The following is a 14695-nucleotide window of genomic DNA, read 5'->3' as shown; positions in this document are numbered from 1 at the left end:
TCACAGGGAGCAGCCCTCAGAGAAGGGGGGAGGGTCAGACCCTTGTAGCAAAGGGGAAGTCACTGCGCCCTCCTTGCTCCTTTGTGCGGTGGCCAGACTGATGGTAAGTCGTTCACTTCTGGGGCTTCTATGTTTGCCTGCAGAGGCTGTGGGGAGAATCTGAACTTTGGCCTCTTGAAATGGACTGTTTTTGATCTGCTGCTGTCCTGCCTCAAGGCCGTGGGTGTTTGGATCTGTTCTTTCTCTGCTGTGGGTTAACCACGCTGTACTTGGCTCCTGAAGGCTCCTTAAATGCCCCCTGCTGAGGGAGGCTTTCTTCAGCACACTTTTATTCCCTTTCTGCAATAGTCTTTGATTTGAAGAAGAAGGTGCCCAGCTGGGATCGCTGAAATCCATTCTGCTGTTCACTAAAAAGCCACAGGCTGTCCCAGGGTCCTCTGGATCTCCCTTGCTAGGTGCCCTGACCGCCCTGTAGAAAAAGGTAAGCTCACCCTCCTGGCTGAGCCTGCGACAGTTAACAAGGGTGAATAGAGATTTTTGGGACTGTGGAACTTTCCCCCTGAGGCCTCTGAGGCCCCCAGGATTATGAATTTTCCCACAGAGCTGTGAGCCCCAGGTGGCGCAGTACAATTGGCAGCTCTTACTTCGTCAGCCACCCAGAGATGGCTGTCTCCTCCCAGTTCATTAGCTTTTCTGTGGCCCCTCCAGGGAGGTATCTGCAAGTCCCTTTGTCAGCTGTGGTTGGTTGGTGAGATGCAGTGAAGAGGGAGTGATGAATGTTCAAGTTTCCATTCCTGGGAGAATCTCCTTTGCACCTGTCCTTGTCTCGACTTTCTATCATGCACTGGGATGGAAATACTAGATACAGGAATTTCACTGGTTAGTTTCTTGCCCTGTTCTTTCTGTATTTTTTTTTACATCTTGCTTCTCCTAGGACTGTTGGTAGTAGAGAATACTAGAACTCAGGAGGAACCCGACATATGTTTTACCCATTTCTGTAGACATTATTTCGTTTGGCCGATGAAGTTTTCCTGTGAGGAAGACCTTATTTTTATGCCCATTTTAAAGATGAGGAAAACAAGGCCTAGGCAGGTTCAGTGACTTGTCCAAGGTCACACAACTGCTTGTCCATCCATAAAAGGATCAGGGCAAGGACCTCCTGCCATGCAGTCCAAGGCCTACTCATGGCCTATCTACAAACCACAGCCAGCTCTTCATCTGGTACATATTCACTGGGCGTCTACTATTTCCAGTGCCCTTTGCCGGGATAGAGCAGGGGAAGGACAGACATAGTCACTGCTGTAATGCCTATGTTCTAGAGCAGTGCTGTCCAAAAAATGTATAATGTGAATCACATGCGGAATTTAGAGTTTTCTTGTAGCTGCAGGAAAAAAAAAAAAGTAAAAGGAAACAAGTGAGTTAATTTTAATAATATGGTTTACTTAAGCCAATATATCTAAAATATTGTCATTTCAACATATAATCAATATAAATATTATCAATGAGATATTTTACATCTTTTTTTTTCATACCGGGTCTTTGAAGTCTGGTGTGTAGTTTACACTTAGAGAACACATTGCAAATGTTCAGTAGCCACCTGTGGTCAGTGGCTACCATATTGGATGGTGTAGATCAAGAAGGGTGCTCACTTTTTGGAGAATGGGGGCCTTGTTAGTTAATATTTAATATGTTGAATGTCATATGTGTTAACAATATGCCTATCCTGGTGTCTCCATTCATTCATATATTTGGTCGGTCAGTCATTCAGAAAGTATTGAATGAGCATCTGTCTGCCAGGTGCTGGCCGTCTATAATACCTCTTTATCTTTTTGCTTCCTTTCCTCCCTTTCTATATTTTGCTAGCTGTTCAGCTGTATTCCCAGGCTCCAGAAGTTCAGTGTCCAGTTAAGACAAGATTAGCTTTGATTAATAAGAGGATTTCTGTCCTTGAAATGACCCGTTTATCATCTGGACCAGTGAGACTGAGCTCTGGGCTACCTAACTGGAGACAATCAAACCATGGTGCTTATAGATATATAAAAGTTATGTTTGTACCAAATATGCATAGAGAGCTTTTTATTCTGGAAGGATACACAAGATATTTTTGATAGTAGTTGCTTTTGGGTGGATGGAAGACTTTGTCTTAGACATTTTGGTGTTTCCCTTTTTCTACCACATTCATGTTTTACTTTCACTTAGGAATTTTAAAAGAGAAAAATAATGGAGTCATGGAGACTTCAAGGATCTAGAGGAAGAAGTTGGGCTTGTACTTAGCTAATGCAAGTAGGTTGAATTCAGATTAAATTCCTTTATATAAACTCCTAGGCCCTTTTCTCAGCCTCATGGGACTGATCTTTTGGGTAAGGGGGAGCGATAGGGTATTGGTCTGTTTATTGCTGTGATGTCTGCACCTTCACTCACTCCATATGAGCTAATGCCTGTTACTTATCATTGAGTCATATTTTTAGTCTTGTCACATCAAATTTGGGTTGATGTCTTCTTGGGGTGCTACAATCTTTATGATAAGAAGTAAGAGAATATGGGTGTATATTTCACAGACTCTAACACTAACTGCTTTTGCCACCTTGGGCAGGTCACTTGGGCAAGTCACTTGGGCAAGTCACCCTGTATCCGTTCTTGTCCTTTTTAAAAAGCTGGGAGGAATACAAGTTGACATCTGAGATTCTTACGGCTAGTGAAATTCCATGTGGTTCTACTGTGTGTGGTTTAACATGGCTTACATTGCATTGCTGGGTCCTAATCTGACAGTTTTCAAAATTTCATCAAGGTATAGTGTTTTATTTCAGCTAACAAGTTCTCCTTCACAATAGAATTTTAAACAGAACCTTAAATGACATCATAATAGCTTTCTGTGTATGGACATTAACCCAAGTTAAGTCCTGGGAGAATATAACATGATGCCATTATCTGGATAGGAATGAAAGAACCCACATATTTAACATTTTACACGTACTGTTTATTATGGTCTGCGTGTAGGTTTATGAATATGGGTCTATAGGAGGATAATGGGGCAGGGGAAATGGGGGAAATATGCATGACAAAATAGGACTGTTAATTTCCCTATTATTACAGGATGTTTTGACAGCTTTTCAATTTAGTTTCCACTGCCATTCACATGACTGAGAGTGTGTCTGAGATGACCAAGGAAATACGATGATTTGTGCTTTATATGACTGTTCATCTGCCTGTTGGAGAAATTACTGAAACCACAGTAGGCTTGTCATATGGACTTTTGAGAGGAAGAATTCCTAATTTAGCCATTTTGGTAAAATTTAGGCAAACAGTGGTTGATTGGTTTTCTAAGACACCGAAACATGAGCAAAATCAATAATTGATAAAATTGCCTTTTCTGTGGGGAAAAAAACACTTGGAGGCTATTTTATTTTCACTGTGTTTATGTTTTTTAATAAAATACTGGTCTCCGCTGCTGATGTTTTTTTCATGACAAATAGAATACAAATTCCCTATCACTCACGAGGTGCCCGGTACATGGTGATTGGATGCATGTCCACCTGTGTGGGAGCATTCATGGATTGTTGTCCATTTTCCTTACTCTTAGTCCCATTTTTAATGCTTCCATTGGAGAGAAAGGTATCCCTCTCCTGAGTATCCTTCTTAGGGGCCTGTGCTGCTGGTGTCATTTGGATCATCATCCATTTCCATGGAGCAGGTTTGTCTTGTGTCCTGTAGTCAGGATGTATCTAAACAGAAACTTTAAGCTGATTTAAAGCAAGACAGGATTGATAGAGTACATCTTTTTTACCGTGTCCATACTTAAAAATGTACCAGGTATGACATCCCATCCCACAGAACAATCAGTATGCTGTTGTAGAAACTAACAGTCGGAATTGTTTGCTCCATGGGGGGTATGGGTGGGTCTGTTTGTAGCAGAGATTAAATTGGGTGTGTCCTCTTTAAAGGAGATCATTAAAGTGAAGACATCTGTAGAGTTCAAAAGAGACCTCTAGAATTGGCTTAGTCATTTTGGAAATTCCTTGGTACTTTTTCTTCTGGGTTTATGCCTTCTGCATATGTGTATCTTCCCTATCATTCTTACAAGGCTAGACTCATACCAGGTTCTTATTTAGAAGAATGCTGGTTGAACATACATATTTTGTCTGCCAAGTTGCCAGTTTCACAAACAGCCTCCTGGCTCTCTCTCGAACATCTGATAACACAGGAAATAGAGGGGAGGCTGATGATGAAATGAAAGTGCTCTAATTTTAAAATTGGACTAAATAAGTTTCCTTTTACATGTACAATTAATGTTTGAGGCCATAGTTGTAGTTAAGACTTGCAGAAAGATAGACACCCTTCAAAGCTAGCTGATAGATGTTAGCTGCTGACCCATTTTTTTGAGCATGTAAAATGTGGGGAAACATTTCTGTTGTAGGTTACGGATTTAGCATTCCTGACGGAGTCAACCTGTTATTTCTTCTGAAACAGATTCCCCCTTTCATTTTCTAGAACTTTCTGAATATCCTTTCTCAAAGCCATGGCGTGTAGCCAGAGGTCTCTGGCTGTAATTGTGAAGCGTTTTTGTGTTGGAAGTTTTTCAGGAAAAATGTTAATACCGAAAGAATTGTACACTCATTTGGCCTCCTAAATGTTTATTTTTATTTTGTATTCAGTTGGAAATCAGAGTCCCAGAGGTTGTAGAAAGCCTTCATTCAACATTGTTTCACCGCAGTTCCTTCCATGGTCTAGGGTCTTCATGTGGTTATAACTTGTCCATACTCTGGAAACTACCTAGTCTCTGATGGAAGAACAGGGAGGGACAGGGAGCTACTGAGTTCACCGGATGGAATATTATTAACATTAGAAAAGGAAACTTTGGGATTATCCGGCCCAACCCCTTTACTTTAAAATGAACAAAGTAGGACCCAGAGGAATTAGAAGACTCACTAATGTTACACAGTTAATAGCAGAGTTGAGACTTTATGTTTATATTCAACAAATATTTATGGAGCTGTGGAGTGCCTGTCATGGGCGTGTCACTCTGCAAGGTCCTGAGAAGAACTGACGAAAAAGTCAACTGAATACCTGCCCTTGCAAAGTTTATGTGCCTGAAGGAGAGGGCCATTAAACCACCATTTGTCCCATTAATTACTTAATGCCAGGTATGTCCAGTGTTCTGAAGCAGAAGTCTGAGAGCTCCTTACGAGTAATAAGGGGACCTGAGATATCATAAGGGCCTCTTTGATAGTTCCTCAAAGCATCCATTAAGGAAAGAGTGAGTTTCAGAGCATCCACCTTGGAAAAGAAAAGAAAAGAAAAGGTGTGTCTTCCAGGGATGGCAGAAGTTATGCATATGGTGGGGCGGTGGGGTGGCTCAGTTGGTTAAGCTTTTTGATTTCGGCTTAGGTCATGATCTCAGGGTCGTGAGACTGAGCATGTAAAATGTGGGGAAACATCAGGCTCTGTGCTGGGTGTGGGGCTTGCTTAAGATTCTCTTTCCCTCTCCCTCTGCTCCTACCCACCCCTCTCTCTCTCTCTCTCTGCCTATCTCTAAAAAAAAAGTTATGCATATGGTTACCTAATGATAACACAGAGCCCAGTTAACCATGGCTTTCAGGCAAGTTAGTCATTTTTCTCAGAGTAATGGTTAGACTGTCTAAAATTTTAGAGTAGCTTTATTCAAACACTCTGTCTTAAAATGAACATTTTGCTGCTTTTCTTAAATGTGAAGACAGCAGTGATGTTATGTGTATATATTAATATGTTCCCACAATTTGAAAGTTTCACCTCCTGCTTCATCTAAATGTGTGTTGGTTAGAAGGGTCGGCTAAAGAGAAGTTGGAAATTAAAAAGGATCAATATAAAATTCAGCACAGGGCCCAAGGAAATAATCGAATAGTTGTATGCAACAGAGTGAAGGAGTAAATATTTTAAGAGTAGCATTTGTAGGAAGGTCTAGTGGTTTTAGTTGGAGGCAAGCTAAACGTGGTCAACAGAGCAACGTCACCTTCAAAAACAATAAATGGCCACATGAAGATTTTTGAACAGGAATATTGGTGTCGGAGGAGAGGCTCCTCTTCTATCCTGTATTAGTCAGCTGACCTGGAGAAGTGTTTACTCTTTTAATGGGAAGCATGTACAGATATTCATCCATCTATCCGTCCATTTTGTTTACTGTCCCTTCAGTAGAATGTAGGCCTTAGGAGAGTGGGGCTTCCGTTCACTGCTGTATACCCAGGGTCTCCAGCAGTGCCTCTCACGTAGTAAGACCTCAGGAAACTGTTGAATGACTGAATGGAGTGAATGAGAGAATTTCAAATTCTGTCCGATGATGAACATTTAAAGGAAGTAAGTTTGTGGAGAAGTTGTTTCACTGGAACCATGGAAACTGTCTAATGAGTTTTGAAGGCCTGTCACGTGGGAAGGCAGAGGGGTGAGGCTTTTCTGTTTCTGTGGTGGGTCGCAGCAAGGAGCCACAGCTGGGAGTTGCAGTGATGGCAATGACGTGAGTTTAGTTCATAATCCAAAGGCGGGTGATCCTGGGAAAAGGTCAAGTCAAGTGGTAAAGTGGATAATCTTAAGCAGAGGTCAAAATTTTGTAGTAAATACTAAAAAAATAATAATAATAATAAAAAATATTGGTCTTTATTTTGAAAAGCAAGACTAAACATTAAGAAATTAAGTTAATTTGATCATATAACACAGCTTTGATTATAATTTCAGCTATATGCTAATTATTAAGCCACACAAAGATTGAATCAGCTGTTGCTGAGTTTTACGCAAGGGGGGTTGAATATAATTTTCTGACAGTTTTATGCTAGCACAAGATAACATTCCTTGGTTCACATTTGACTTTTTAAAAAAATATTGAAATATAATTGACTTTTACAGTTTTCAAAGCGTCCTCTCAATCATTATGTATTCTTACAATTCACTTTTGTTTATTGGGCAGCATTCCTGTGGGCTTTTTCCTGTGGGTTGGTACCCTTGCCAATGGACAGTGGCCTTATGTGTGATTCAGTTTTCCAACATTACGTTCATCAACCTCATAACTTTCTGCATCTTTTGCAAAATCTAGAATAACCTAATATAACAAATCACATTGCATTTATAGTTTATTGTAGAAAAATCCTAAATCTGAATGAGAACAAGTAATAAAAATGTGACTTAATGGATGAGAATATACACCATGATTAAGCAAGCAGAGATATTTAAGAGGAGACCAATTTTGTAAATGATCATTTTGTTAGTAAATACTTTTATGTTATGAAAGATTGAATTTCCTAAGTTACCGTAACTCTGAAGACTTGAAATAGGAATACTCGGAAGATGATAAGGCTGTCAGAGCTGGAAGCCCCTAATGTGGGTTGAGAGCCCCAAGCTTTGTTCCACCAAGCAGATAACTGAGGGAATGAATATTCTGGCACATTTGTAACCCATTCCATTTGGAAGACCAGTTGGGAAGCTTTGTTACTGATGATAGAATCTTGAGACACAACAATCTTGATTGGCGTGAACACTGGCCCCAAGCCAGCAAATGATAGTTAACAAGGCTAAGTGTTTGTTTGCAATTAGGTCCCAAACCTCATCCCTCCCCCCTACTCCCACCCCCACAACAAAACAAACTGAATTATTCAATTGTAGCGTGGCAGAGAGAAAGTCGTGGCTTCCTTGGTTTACATGAGAAAGAGCTGGGGGTTTGAGGTGGCCATATGCTCTTTGTGAATCAGCAAGGTGTCACAGCTGCTCTAAGATGAAGTCTTGAGCTGCCCTTCTGAACAGTGGCCAGACTGGACGAAGTGAGAGCCCTCCAGATTCTACTTACCCATTTGGAGTCGCTGTTGGCAGAAGGTGGGGGAGTGGAGAGTTAGGTGGTGGGGGGGTATATAGGGAGAACAGATAAGCCAGAGCTGTCTTCATTTAAGGCCAGCTTAGAAAGGTGAGGGGATTACTCTGGACTTGTTTGCTTGTAAGGAGAGAACCGAAGTTGGACAAAAGAGGAATTAACAAAGAGGAAGGGCAGGAGTGTAGCTGGTCCTCAGAGATAACCTAGAGCCAAGGACTTGAACTCCACATTACCTCTTCACCTCTTCTTCCTGTGTCTCTCTGCTATGGGTGTCATTTTCTCTTTCTTTTTTTCTCTGAGAGAGAGAGAGAGAGAAGGTGCATGCAGAGGGGTGGGGGGTGAGTGGCAGAGGGAGAGAGAGAATATTAAGCAGGTTCCACCCCTAGTGTGGAGCCTGATGCAGGGCTTGATCTGACAACCCTGAGATCAGGACCTGAGCAGAAATCAAGAGTTGGATGCTTAAATGACTGAGCCACCCACGTGTCCCTAGGGCATCATTTTCTGATGAGTCCTCTCCAAGGAGAATTCCACACCCTAGGAGCTGTCCTACATCACTCCTTCCAACCCCAACTCCGGAGAGGAACTGATACTTGTGCTCTCTGGTCCAGAATTTAAAAATCCCACAGTTGGGTCTAATTCGTTGAATTTGGGTCAGGTGCCTAACTCTAGGCCAATTAACTGTGCCCAGGGGATTGGAGGACTGTGAGTGGCCCATATTGATAGCCCGGGGTGTGGGTTTCTAAAGCCTTGGCAGCTTCCATTCAGACCATTTGGGGAGAGCGAATGGATCTAGAATTCTCCCAGAGGAGGCTTGCTGCTCTGTTCTTGTGGAGCAGCGTGGAAGACACTGGCACCCTGAGGCAGCTGGAAACATGCCCGTGCCTGAGGACTAGGACTAGCGGGGGATATGTTGTCCCGGAATTACAGGATCGGGGGTGATGGTGAGCTGGAGACTCAGTGCTGTCAACTGACTTGTTGAGGGACACCCAGCCAGTGAGAGACAAAAGCCCAGGACTCTAGCCCTGAACTCAGAATTCTATCCACTGTACTTTATTGTCTCCTCAAAGAAGAAAACGCCAAGCCATGATGACTGTCTTCAGAAGTCTGAAAGACAGTTATGTGGAAATAAGAAATGTCTGATGATGCTCCAAAGGCCAATGGGGTTCATGGACAGTACTGACTGACAGCGGAATCCTCCTAGATTTAAGGAAGAAGGTCAATGCCTGGACTGGCGTAACCATGGAACAGGTTGCCCTGGGAGGTCACGGCCAGAGGCCCTGTCCCTGGAAACCTTCAGGCTAAAGTTGGATAAACATCTGCCAAGGACGCTGAAGAAGGAATCCCTAAAGTCCCTTCCAAACCAGAGGCACCAGAAATGACACCCTGGGCCCTGGACTATGCTGCTTTTTCCTGTTTTCCTCCAGCATCCACCAGTTGTAGAATGCTTACAGTGCTAAATGCTGTGCTAACCGTTTTCCGGTGATCATCTCAGCTAATCTCCATCTATGAGACAGACACTATTATTATCTCATTCTGCAGATGAGACACAGAGGCATTGCCATTGCCCAGCGGCATATGGGAACTTCAGGTTTGCTCCCCAGCTTCTAGTCTTAATCAGTTCAGTGGCTTCTCAAAAGTGCGATGTTTCCAGTCCCATGTTCACAGTGTCTCTTTCAGGTGGTCTTGAAGTGTGATCCTCAGAATACCTGCGTCAGAACCAGATGTTTTTGGTTTTGATGCAGAACCAAATTTTTTTTTAAAGGTTTTATTTATTTATTTGACAGAGACAGAGACAGCCAGCGAGAGAGGGAACACAAGCAGGGGGAGTGGCAGAGGAAGAAGCAGGCTCATAGCAGAGGAGCCTGATGTGGGGCTCGATCCCATAACGCCGGGATCACGCCCTGAGCCGAAGGCAGACGCTTAACCGCTGTGCCACCCAGGTGCCCCAGAACCAAATATTTTGAACCTCATATTTTTATAAATATTCATATTCTGCATATATTTGAACCCCACATTGTATATATTCACATACCTCAGCCCCCTCCCTGTTACCCAATGAACCAGAATATCTGTGTGGAATGCACTGGGAATATGTATGAACAATAATGAATCTGGTGGGTACTAAAGTTTGAGAACCACTGGTCTAGAGCTTTCGGGGGAAGACTGGAGGGGAAATCAGATGCTGAAAACGCTCATATTTATCTAAACAGCTGAGACTTTGCTTTGAAGGCCAAGGGGAGACGTTGAAGGGCTGAATGTTGCTGTCTGACATGATTGGGATTCAGTAAATTCAGTCTGGTGGCTGTGTGGGCAGGGCTGGAGGCTAGAGGCTGAGCAAGAGGTGAGTGGAGCTTACAGGGGAGAGGGGGATGTGGGCCTGAGCTGAGCAGAGACAGTGGGAATGGAGAGGAAGGGACACTCTGGAGGGGTGGAAAGCAGGCAGATCCAGAAGGGTTTGGTGCTTGATTGTGGGATAAAAGGAGAGGAAGTAGCTTAGTGTGTGAGTTCACTACACAGGAATGAAAGATGCCAACATATAGACTTAGGAAAGTAAGAAAGCACTTTCAGTAGGTGATTAGTTGAAAACTTTATGGAGGAGATGGCACTGAAATAGACAGTTGGATTTTAGGAGAAATTCATGAGAATGGGAGGGAATTAGTCCCAAGATGAGGGAACTCTATGCACAAGGCAGAGCGGTATGAAAGCACAGCATGTGTTTGAATTTGGGCTAAGAAGTGGTTGGGGAGGGACAGTGGGGGAAAAGGATTATAAAGATCAACTGGAATCAGTGGGATAAGGGATTTCAATGTCAATATAAAGAGCCTTGGGGCGCCTGGGTGGCTCAGTCATTAAGCTCTGCCTTTGGCTCAGGTCATGATTGCAGGACCCTGGTCCTGGGATCGAGCGCTGCATCGGGCTCCCTGCTCGGCAGGAAGCCCGCTTCTCCCTCTCCCACTCCCCCTGCTTGTGTTCTCTCTCTCACTGTCTCTCTCTCTGTCAAATAAATAAATAAAATCTTAAAAAAAAAAAAATAAAGGGGCGCCTGGGTGGCACAGTGGTTAAGCGTCTGCCTTCGGCTCAGGGCGTGATCCTGGCGTTATGGGATCGAGCCCCACATCAGGCTCCTCTGCTGAGAGCCTGCTTCTTCCTCTCCCACTCCCCCTGCTGTGTTCCCTCTCTCGCTGGCTGTCTCTCTCTGTCAAATAAATAAAAATCTTAGAAAAAAAAAATATAAAGAGCCTTGCCCCTTTTGTCTCGGCTTTTTGCTCTTGGGGCAGCAGTATGACCAAAATGACATTTGGAGATCCTTTAGCCCGGCTAAAGGACTGACCCTAGTTGTTTGTTTGTTTTTAATGAAAGCACAATTGACACACAACGTAGCATTAGTTTCAGGTGTACAGTATAGTGATTGACGAGTCTGTAGTTATACGGTGGTCACCACAAGCATAGCTACCACCCGTCACCATACAGCACTATTACAGTCCCATTGATGCTATTCCCTATGCTGCATCCTTCCTCTCCATGACTTATTCATTCCATAACTGCAAGGCACTCCCCTTCACCCATTTTGTCCACCCCCCACCCCTTCCCTCTGGCAACCATCAGTTTGCTCTCTGTATTTATTATAAGTCTGTTTCTGCTTTTTGTTTGCTTATCCTTCATTAAGGGCTGACCCTAGTTTCTGAAGCAGCCTTTTCCCCAGTGTCAGTTGGGTGTAGAGCTAAATGTAAATAGATTCTACTTAAAGGAGAAATGGAACCCTTATTACAGCCTGATTTTCTGATGAAATATCAGTACATTTCCGGGGCACCTGGGTGGCTCAGTTGTTGGGCGTCTGCCTTCGGCTCGGGGCGTGATCCCAGAGTCCTGGGATTGAGCCCCACATCAGTCTCCTCCGCTGGGAGCCCACTTCTTCCTCTCCCACTCCCCCTGCTTGTGTTCCCTCTCTCGCTGGCTGTCTCTCTAAAAAGAAAGAAAGAAAAAAAAAGAAAAATCAGTACATTTCCATAAGCTCATATGAGTATTGTATTGAGGTAGAATCAAGTGCTAATTTCCTCTGATATCTTAATCCTCGTCCTCTGACTCTTATCACCAACCCCCTTTACTGTAGGTAGTTATGTCTGCTAGAGATCTCAGGTGGTATGTTTATACAAGGCTTCGTCTCTGGTGTGGGTGGGAATGATGGCTGGCTGGAATGAGCAAAGACCCAGAGTGCAGTGTTGCCTATTGAGCAAACAATGGAAATGCTAAAGGGTGTTGGGGTGGGGGTGGGGGGTTGCTCTTAAATTTGCAATATCTCCTGGCACATAAACATACAGAGAGGTGGTCAGGATGTGAAATAGTCCTGGCCAGCAACCGCTTCGTGTTGGGGAGTGAATAGCTTGAAAACTATGGGTGCTCTTACGGGCACTGTGGAATGCCATTATGTTCCTAGGAGGCAGGGGCTAGGGAGGAAGCCCTGTCTTTTTTGTCTCTTCTTTACCCCATGGCCCAAGTTGCTCTTCCTTAGATTCTAGTATCCTTGGTTTTCCCATTCTCTGGACTCCTGTAGAACTCATTTGCAGGACATCCATAAGTAATGCTCATTTATCTAATCGCTTCTTGAATTTCCTGTTTGCTTCTGCAGCTAGTGTGTAAATTCCTTAGGAGTAGGGCCCATGACTATCATTCCATGGGATTCTCCATTGTGCCTAGCACCGTGTAGGCACACAGAGATCTTAGTAAGTACTATTTGCTTGGCTGGCTGTTTGGTTGAAGTGTTGGAGCACAGATATCATAGTCTCTTTTTAGCTGAAGGAGCTTTACGACAATGATTAAATTACTCTTAGTGGGGTCACAATTATTAATTGTCACAAAGTGCATTGACTGCCTACATCCTGAATTGTCGGGGGAAAAATGCTTTCAGGGCACTCATGATCTAAATAAGGACTCAAATGCAGTTTCACCATTTGCTTTGGCTGATCCTGCTGACCTCCCATCAATACGTAGTTATTGAACACTCAGTGAATTTGGTGCGGGCTTGTGCTCTACCAGATGCTGGAGAGGCATTACAGAATCTGTAGAAAACATAGGTCCTGTTCTCAAGAATCCTCCTGAGCTAAGCCGGCCAGTGGGCATTCATCTGTTAAAGGTCACTTTCGGCATCTGGGACTTACTCTTTATTCCTTTTTTTTTTTTTTTAAGTTGGCTGCACACCCAATGTGGGGCTTGAACTCACGACTCTGAGATCAAGAGTCGGATGCTCTACCGACTGAGAATGGGTGCGTGTTTCACCCTTGCCAGTCTCCTCATGACCCAGCCTGTGTTGTCAGAGCTAGCTCCCTAGTGCCTTCCTGCTGCATCGGATGAGGACTTGTGTGCAGAAAAGGCGGTTAAGAGGGCCGCGGATATGAAGAAAATCGGTGTCAGCGTCAGGTGGATGGGAGTTGCAGTCTCTCTGAGCTCTTGGAGGCTCTGTTTTGTTACCTGTAAAATGTGGTGGAAATGTGCACCTCATGGGACTCTCAGGAGATGTAACTGAGAGGATGAATGGAAACAAGGCTTTCTATCTGCCCCCGCCCCCCAACCTGCCCCACCCAGGCTCACGTGCACTCTGTCCGCATCTGTTTGTTCCCCGCTTTCTATTCTCATGGCTATGGCTTTGGTTTTAAGTCCTGATCATTTCTTGTCACAGAAACTGTATCGTTTATTTTATGGTCATCTTTTATTTTTTATTTTTTTATATTTCTTTTTAAAAATTATTTAAATTCCATTAGCCAACATATAGTACGTATTTAGTTTCAGATGTGGTGTTCAGTAATTTATCAGTTGCGTATTAACACCCAGTGCTCATCACTTCACGTGCCCTCCTTAATGCCCATCACCCAATTTATTTTTTAAGTTTTAGAAATCTCTTAAAAATGATAAAGATCGGGGGCACCTGGGTGGCACAGCGGTTAGGCGTCTGCCTTTGGCCCAGGGCGTGATCCCGGCGTTATGGGATCGAGCCCCACATCAGGCTCCCCCACTATGAGCCTGCTTCTTCCTTTCCCACTCCCCCTGCTTGTGTTCCCTCTCTCGCTGGCTGTCTCTATGTCTGTCGAATAAATAAATAAAATCTTTAAAAAAGGGGCGCCTGGGTGGCACAGCGGTTAAGCGTCTGCCTTCGGCTCAGGGCGTGATCCTGGTGTTATGGGATCGAGCCCCACATCAGGCTCTTCTGCTATGAGCCTGCTTCTTCCCCTCCCACTCCCCCTGCTTGTGTTCCCTCTCTCGCTGGCTGTCTCTATCTCTGTTGAATAAATAAAATAAAATCTTTAAAAAAAAATCTTTAAAAAAAATGATAAAGATCTTTATCATTGTTAGAAACATTAAAACATGTTTCTAACAATCAGAAGTCTACAGAGGAAAAAGCAAAAACTTCTGTACTTCCCCAAATCTTTGCGTCTGTAGAGGTAACTGCTGTAAGCAGCTTGATGTGTGTCTTTTTAGAACATTTTTATAAACTTATAAAACACACACAGGCCTTTTTTCAGTACAGATAGAACCATTGTATACATACTTTTCTCCAACTTGATGTTTCAATCAATTGATCCTTTTCCGTGAATTTACAACATATACATGCATGGAAATTTTTTATGAAGTAGATGATTGTGTACATTTTATTTTGCAGCTAGCCTTTTATGTTAGCTCATAGACAACTGTCTTCTAATTGGGCTTCTCGTTTCCATCTTATACCACTCCATCAAGATGCCACAGTGGTTTTCCTAAAAACCCAAATGGGGGAACCTTTGACAATATGATGAAGTCCCAACTCCTTAATATGACATTTCAAAGCTCTCTGCCATCTCACATCAGCTGATTCACAATTTTTTTGTCCTTTGGAAAAAA

The 14695-nt window shown here is 43.4% G+C and overlaps 1 protein-coding gene across 4 annotated transcripts in view; it reads left to right on the top strand.

The window, feature by feature from the left end:
- Positions 1 to 14695, top strand: part of PIK3AP1 (phosphoinositide-3-kinase adaptor protein 1) — a 114456-nt gene that overhangs the window by 14623 nt on the left and 85138 nt on the right. The window contains exon 1 of one of the 4 annotated variants that reach the window (XM_034663058.1): positions 169 to 481. The exons of the other annotated variants lie outside the window; for them this stretch is intronic. The gene's annotated coding sequence lies outside the window, so the exon portion shown is untranslated. Of the gene's footprint in view, positions 1 to 168; positions 482 to 14695 lie in introns of those variants that run through there. 4 annotated transcript variants of the gene reach the window in all.

The sequence above is a fragment of the Ailuropoda melanoleuca genome, chromosome 6 (genome assembly GCF_002007445.2).
Source record: "Ailuropoda melanoleuca isolate Jingjing chromosome 6, ASM200744v2, whole genome shotgun sequence".
Classification (NCBI taxonomy): domain Eukaryota; kingdom Metazoa; phylum Chordata; class Mammalia; order Carnivora; family Ursidae; genus Ailuropoda; species Ailuropoda melanoleuca.
The sequence above is the reverse complement of the archived record's forward strand: the minus strand, read 5'-3'. Positions and strand labels throughout refer to the sequence as shown.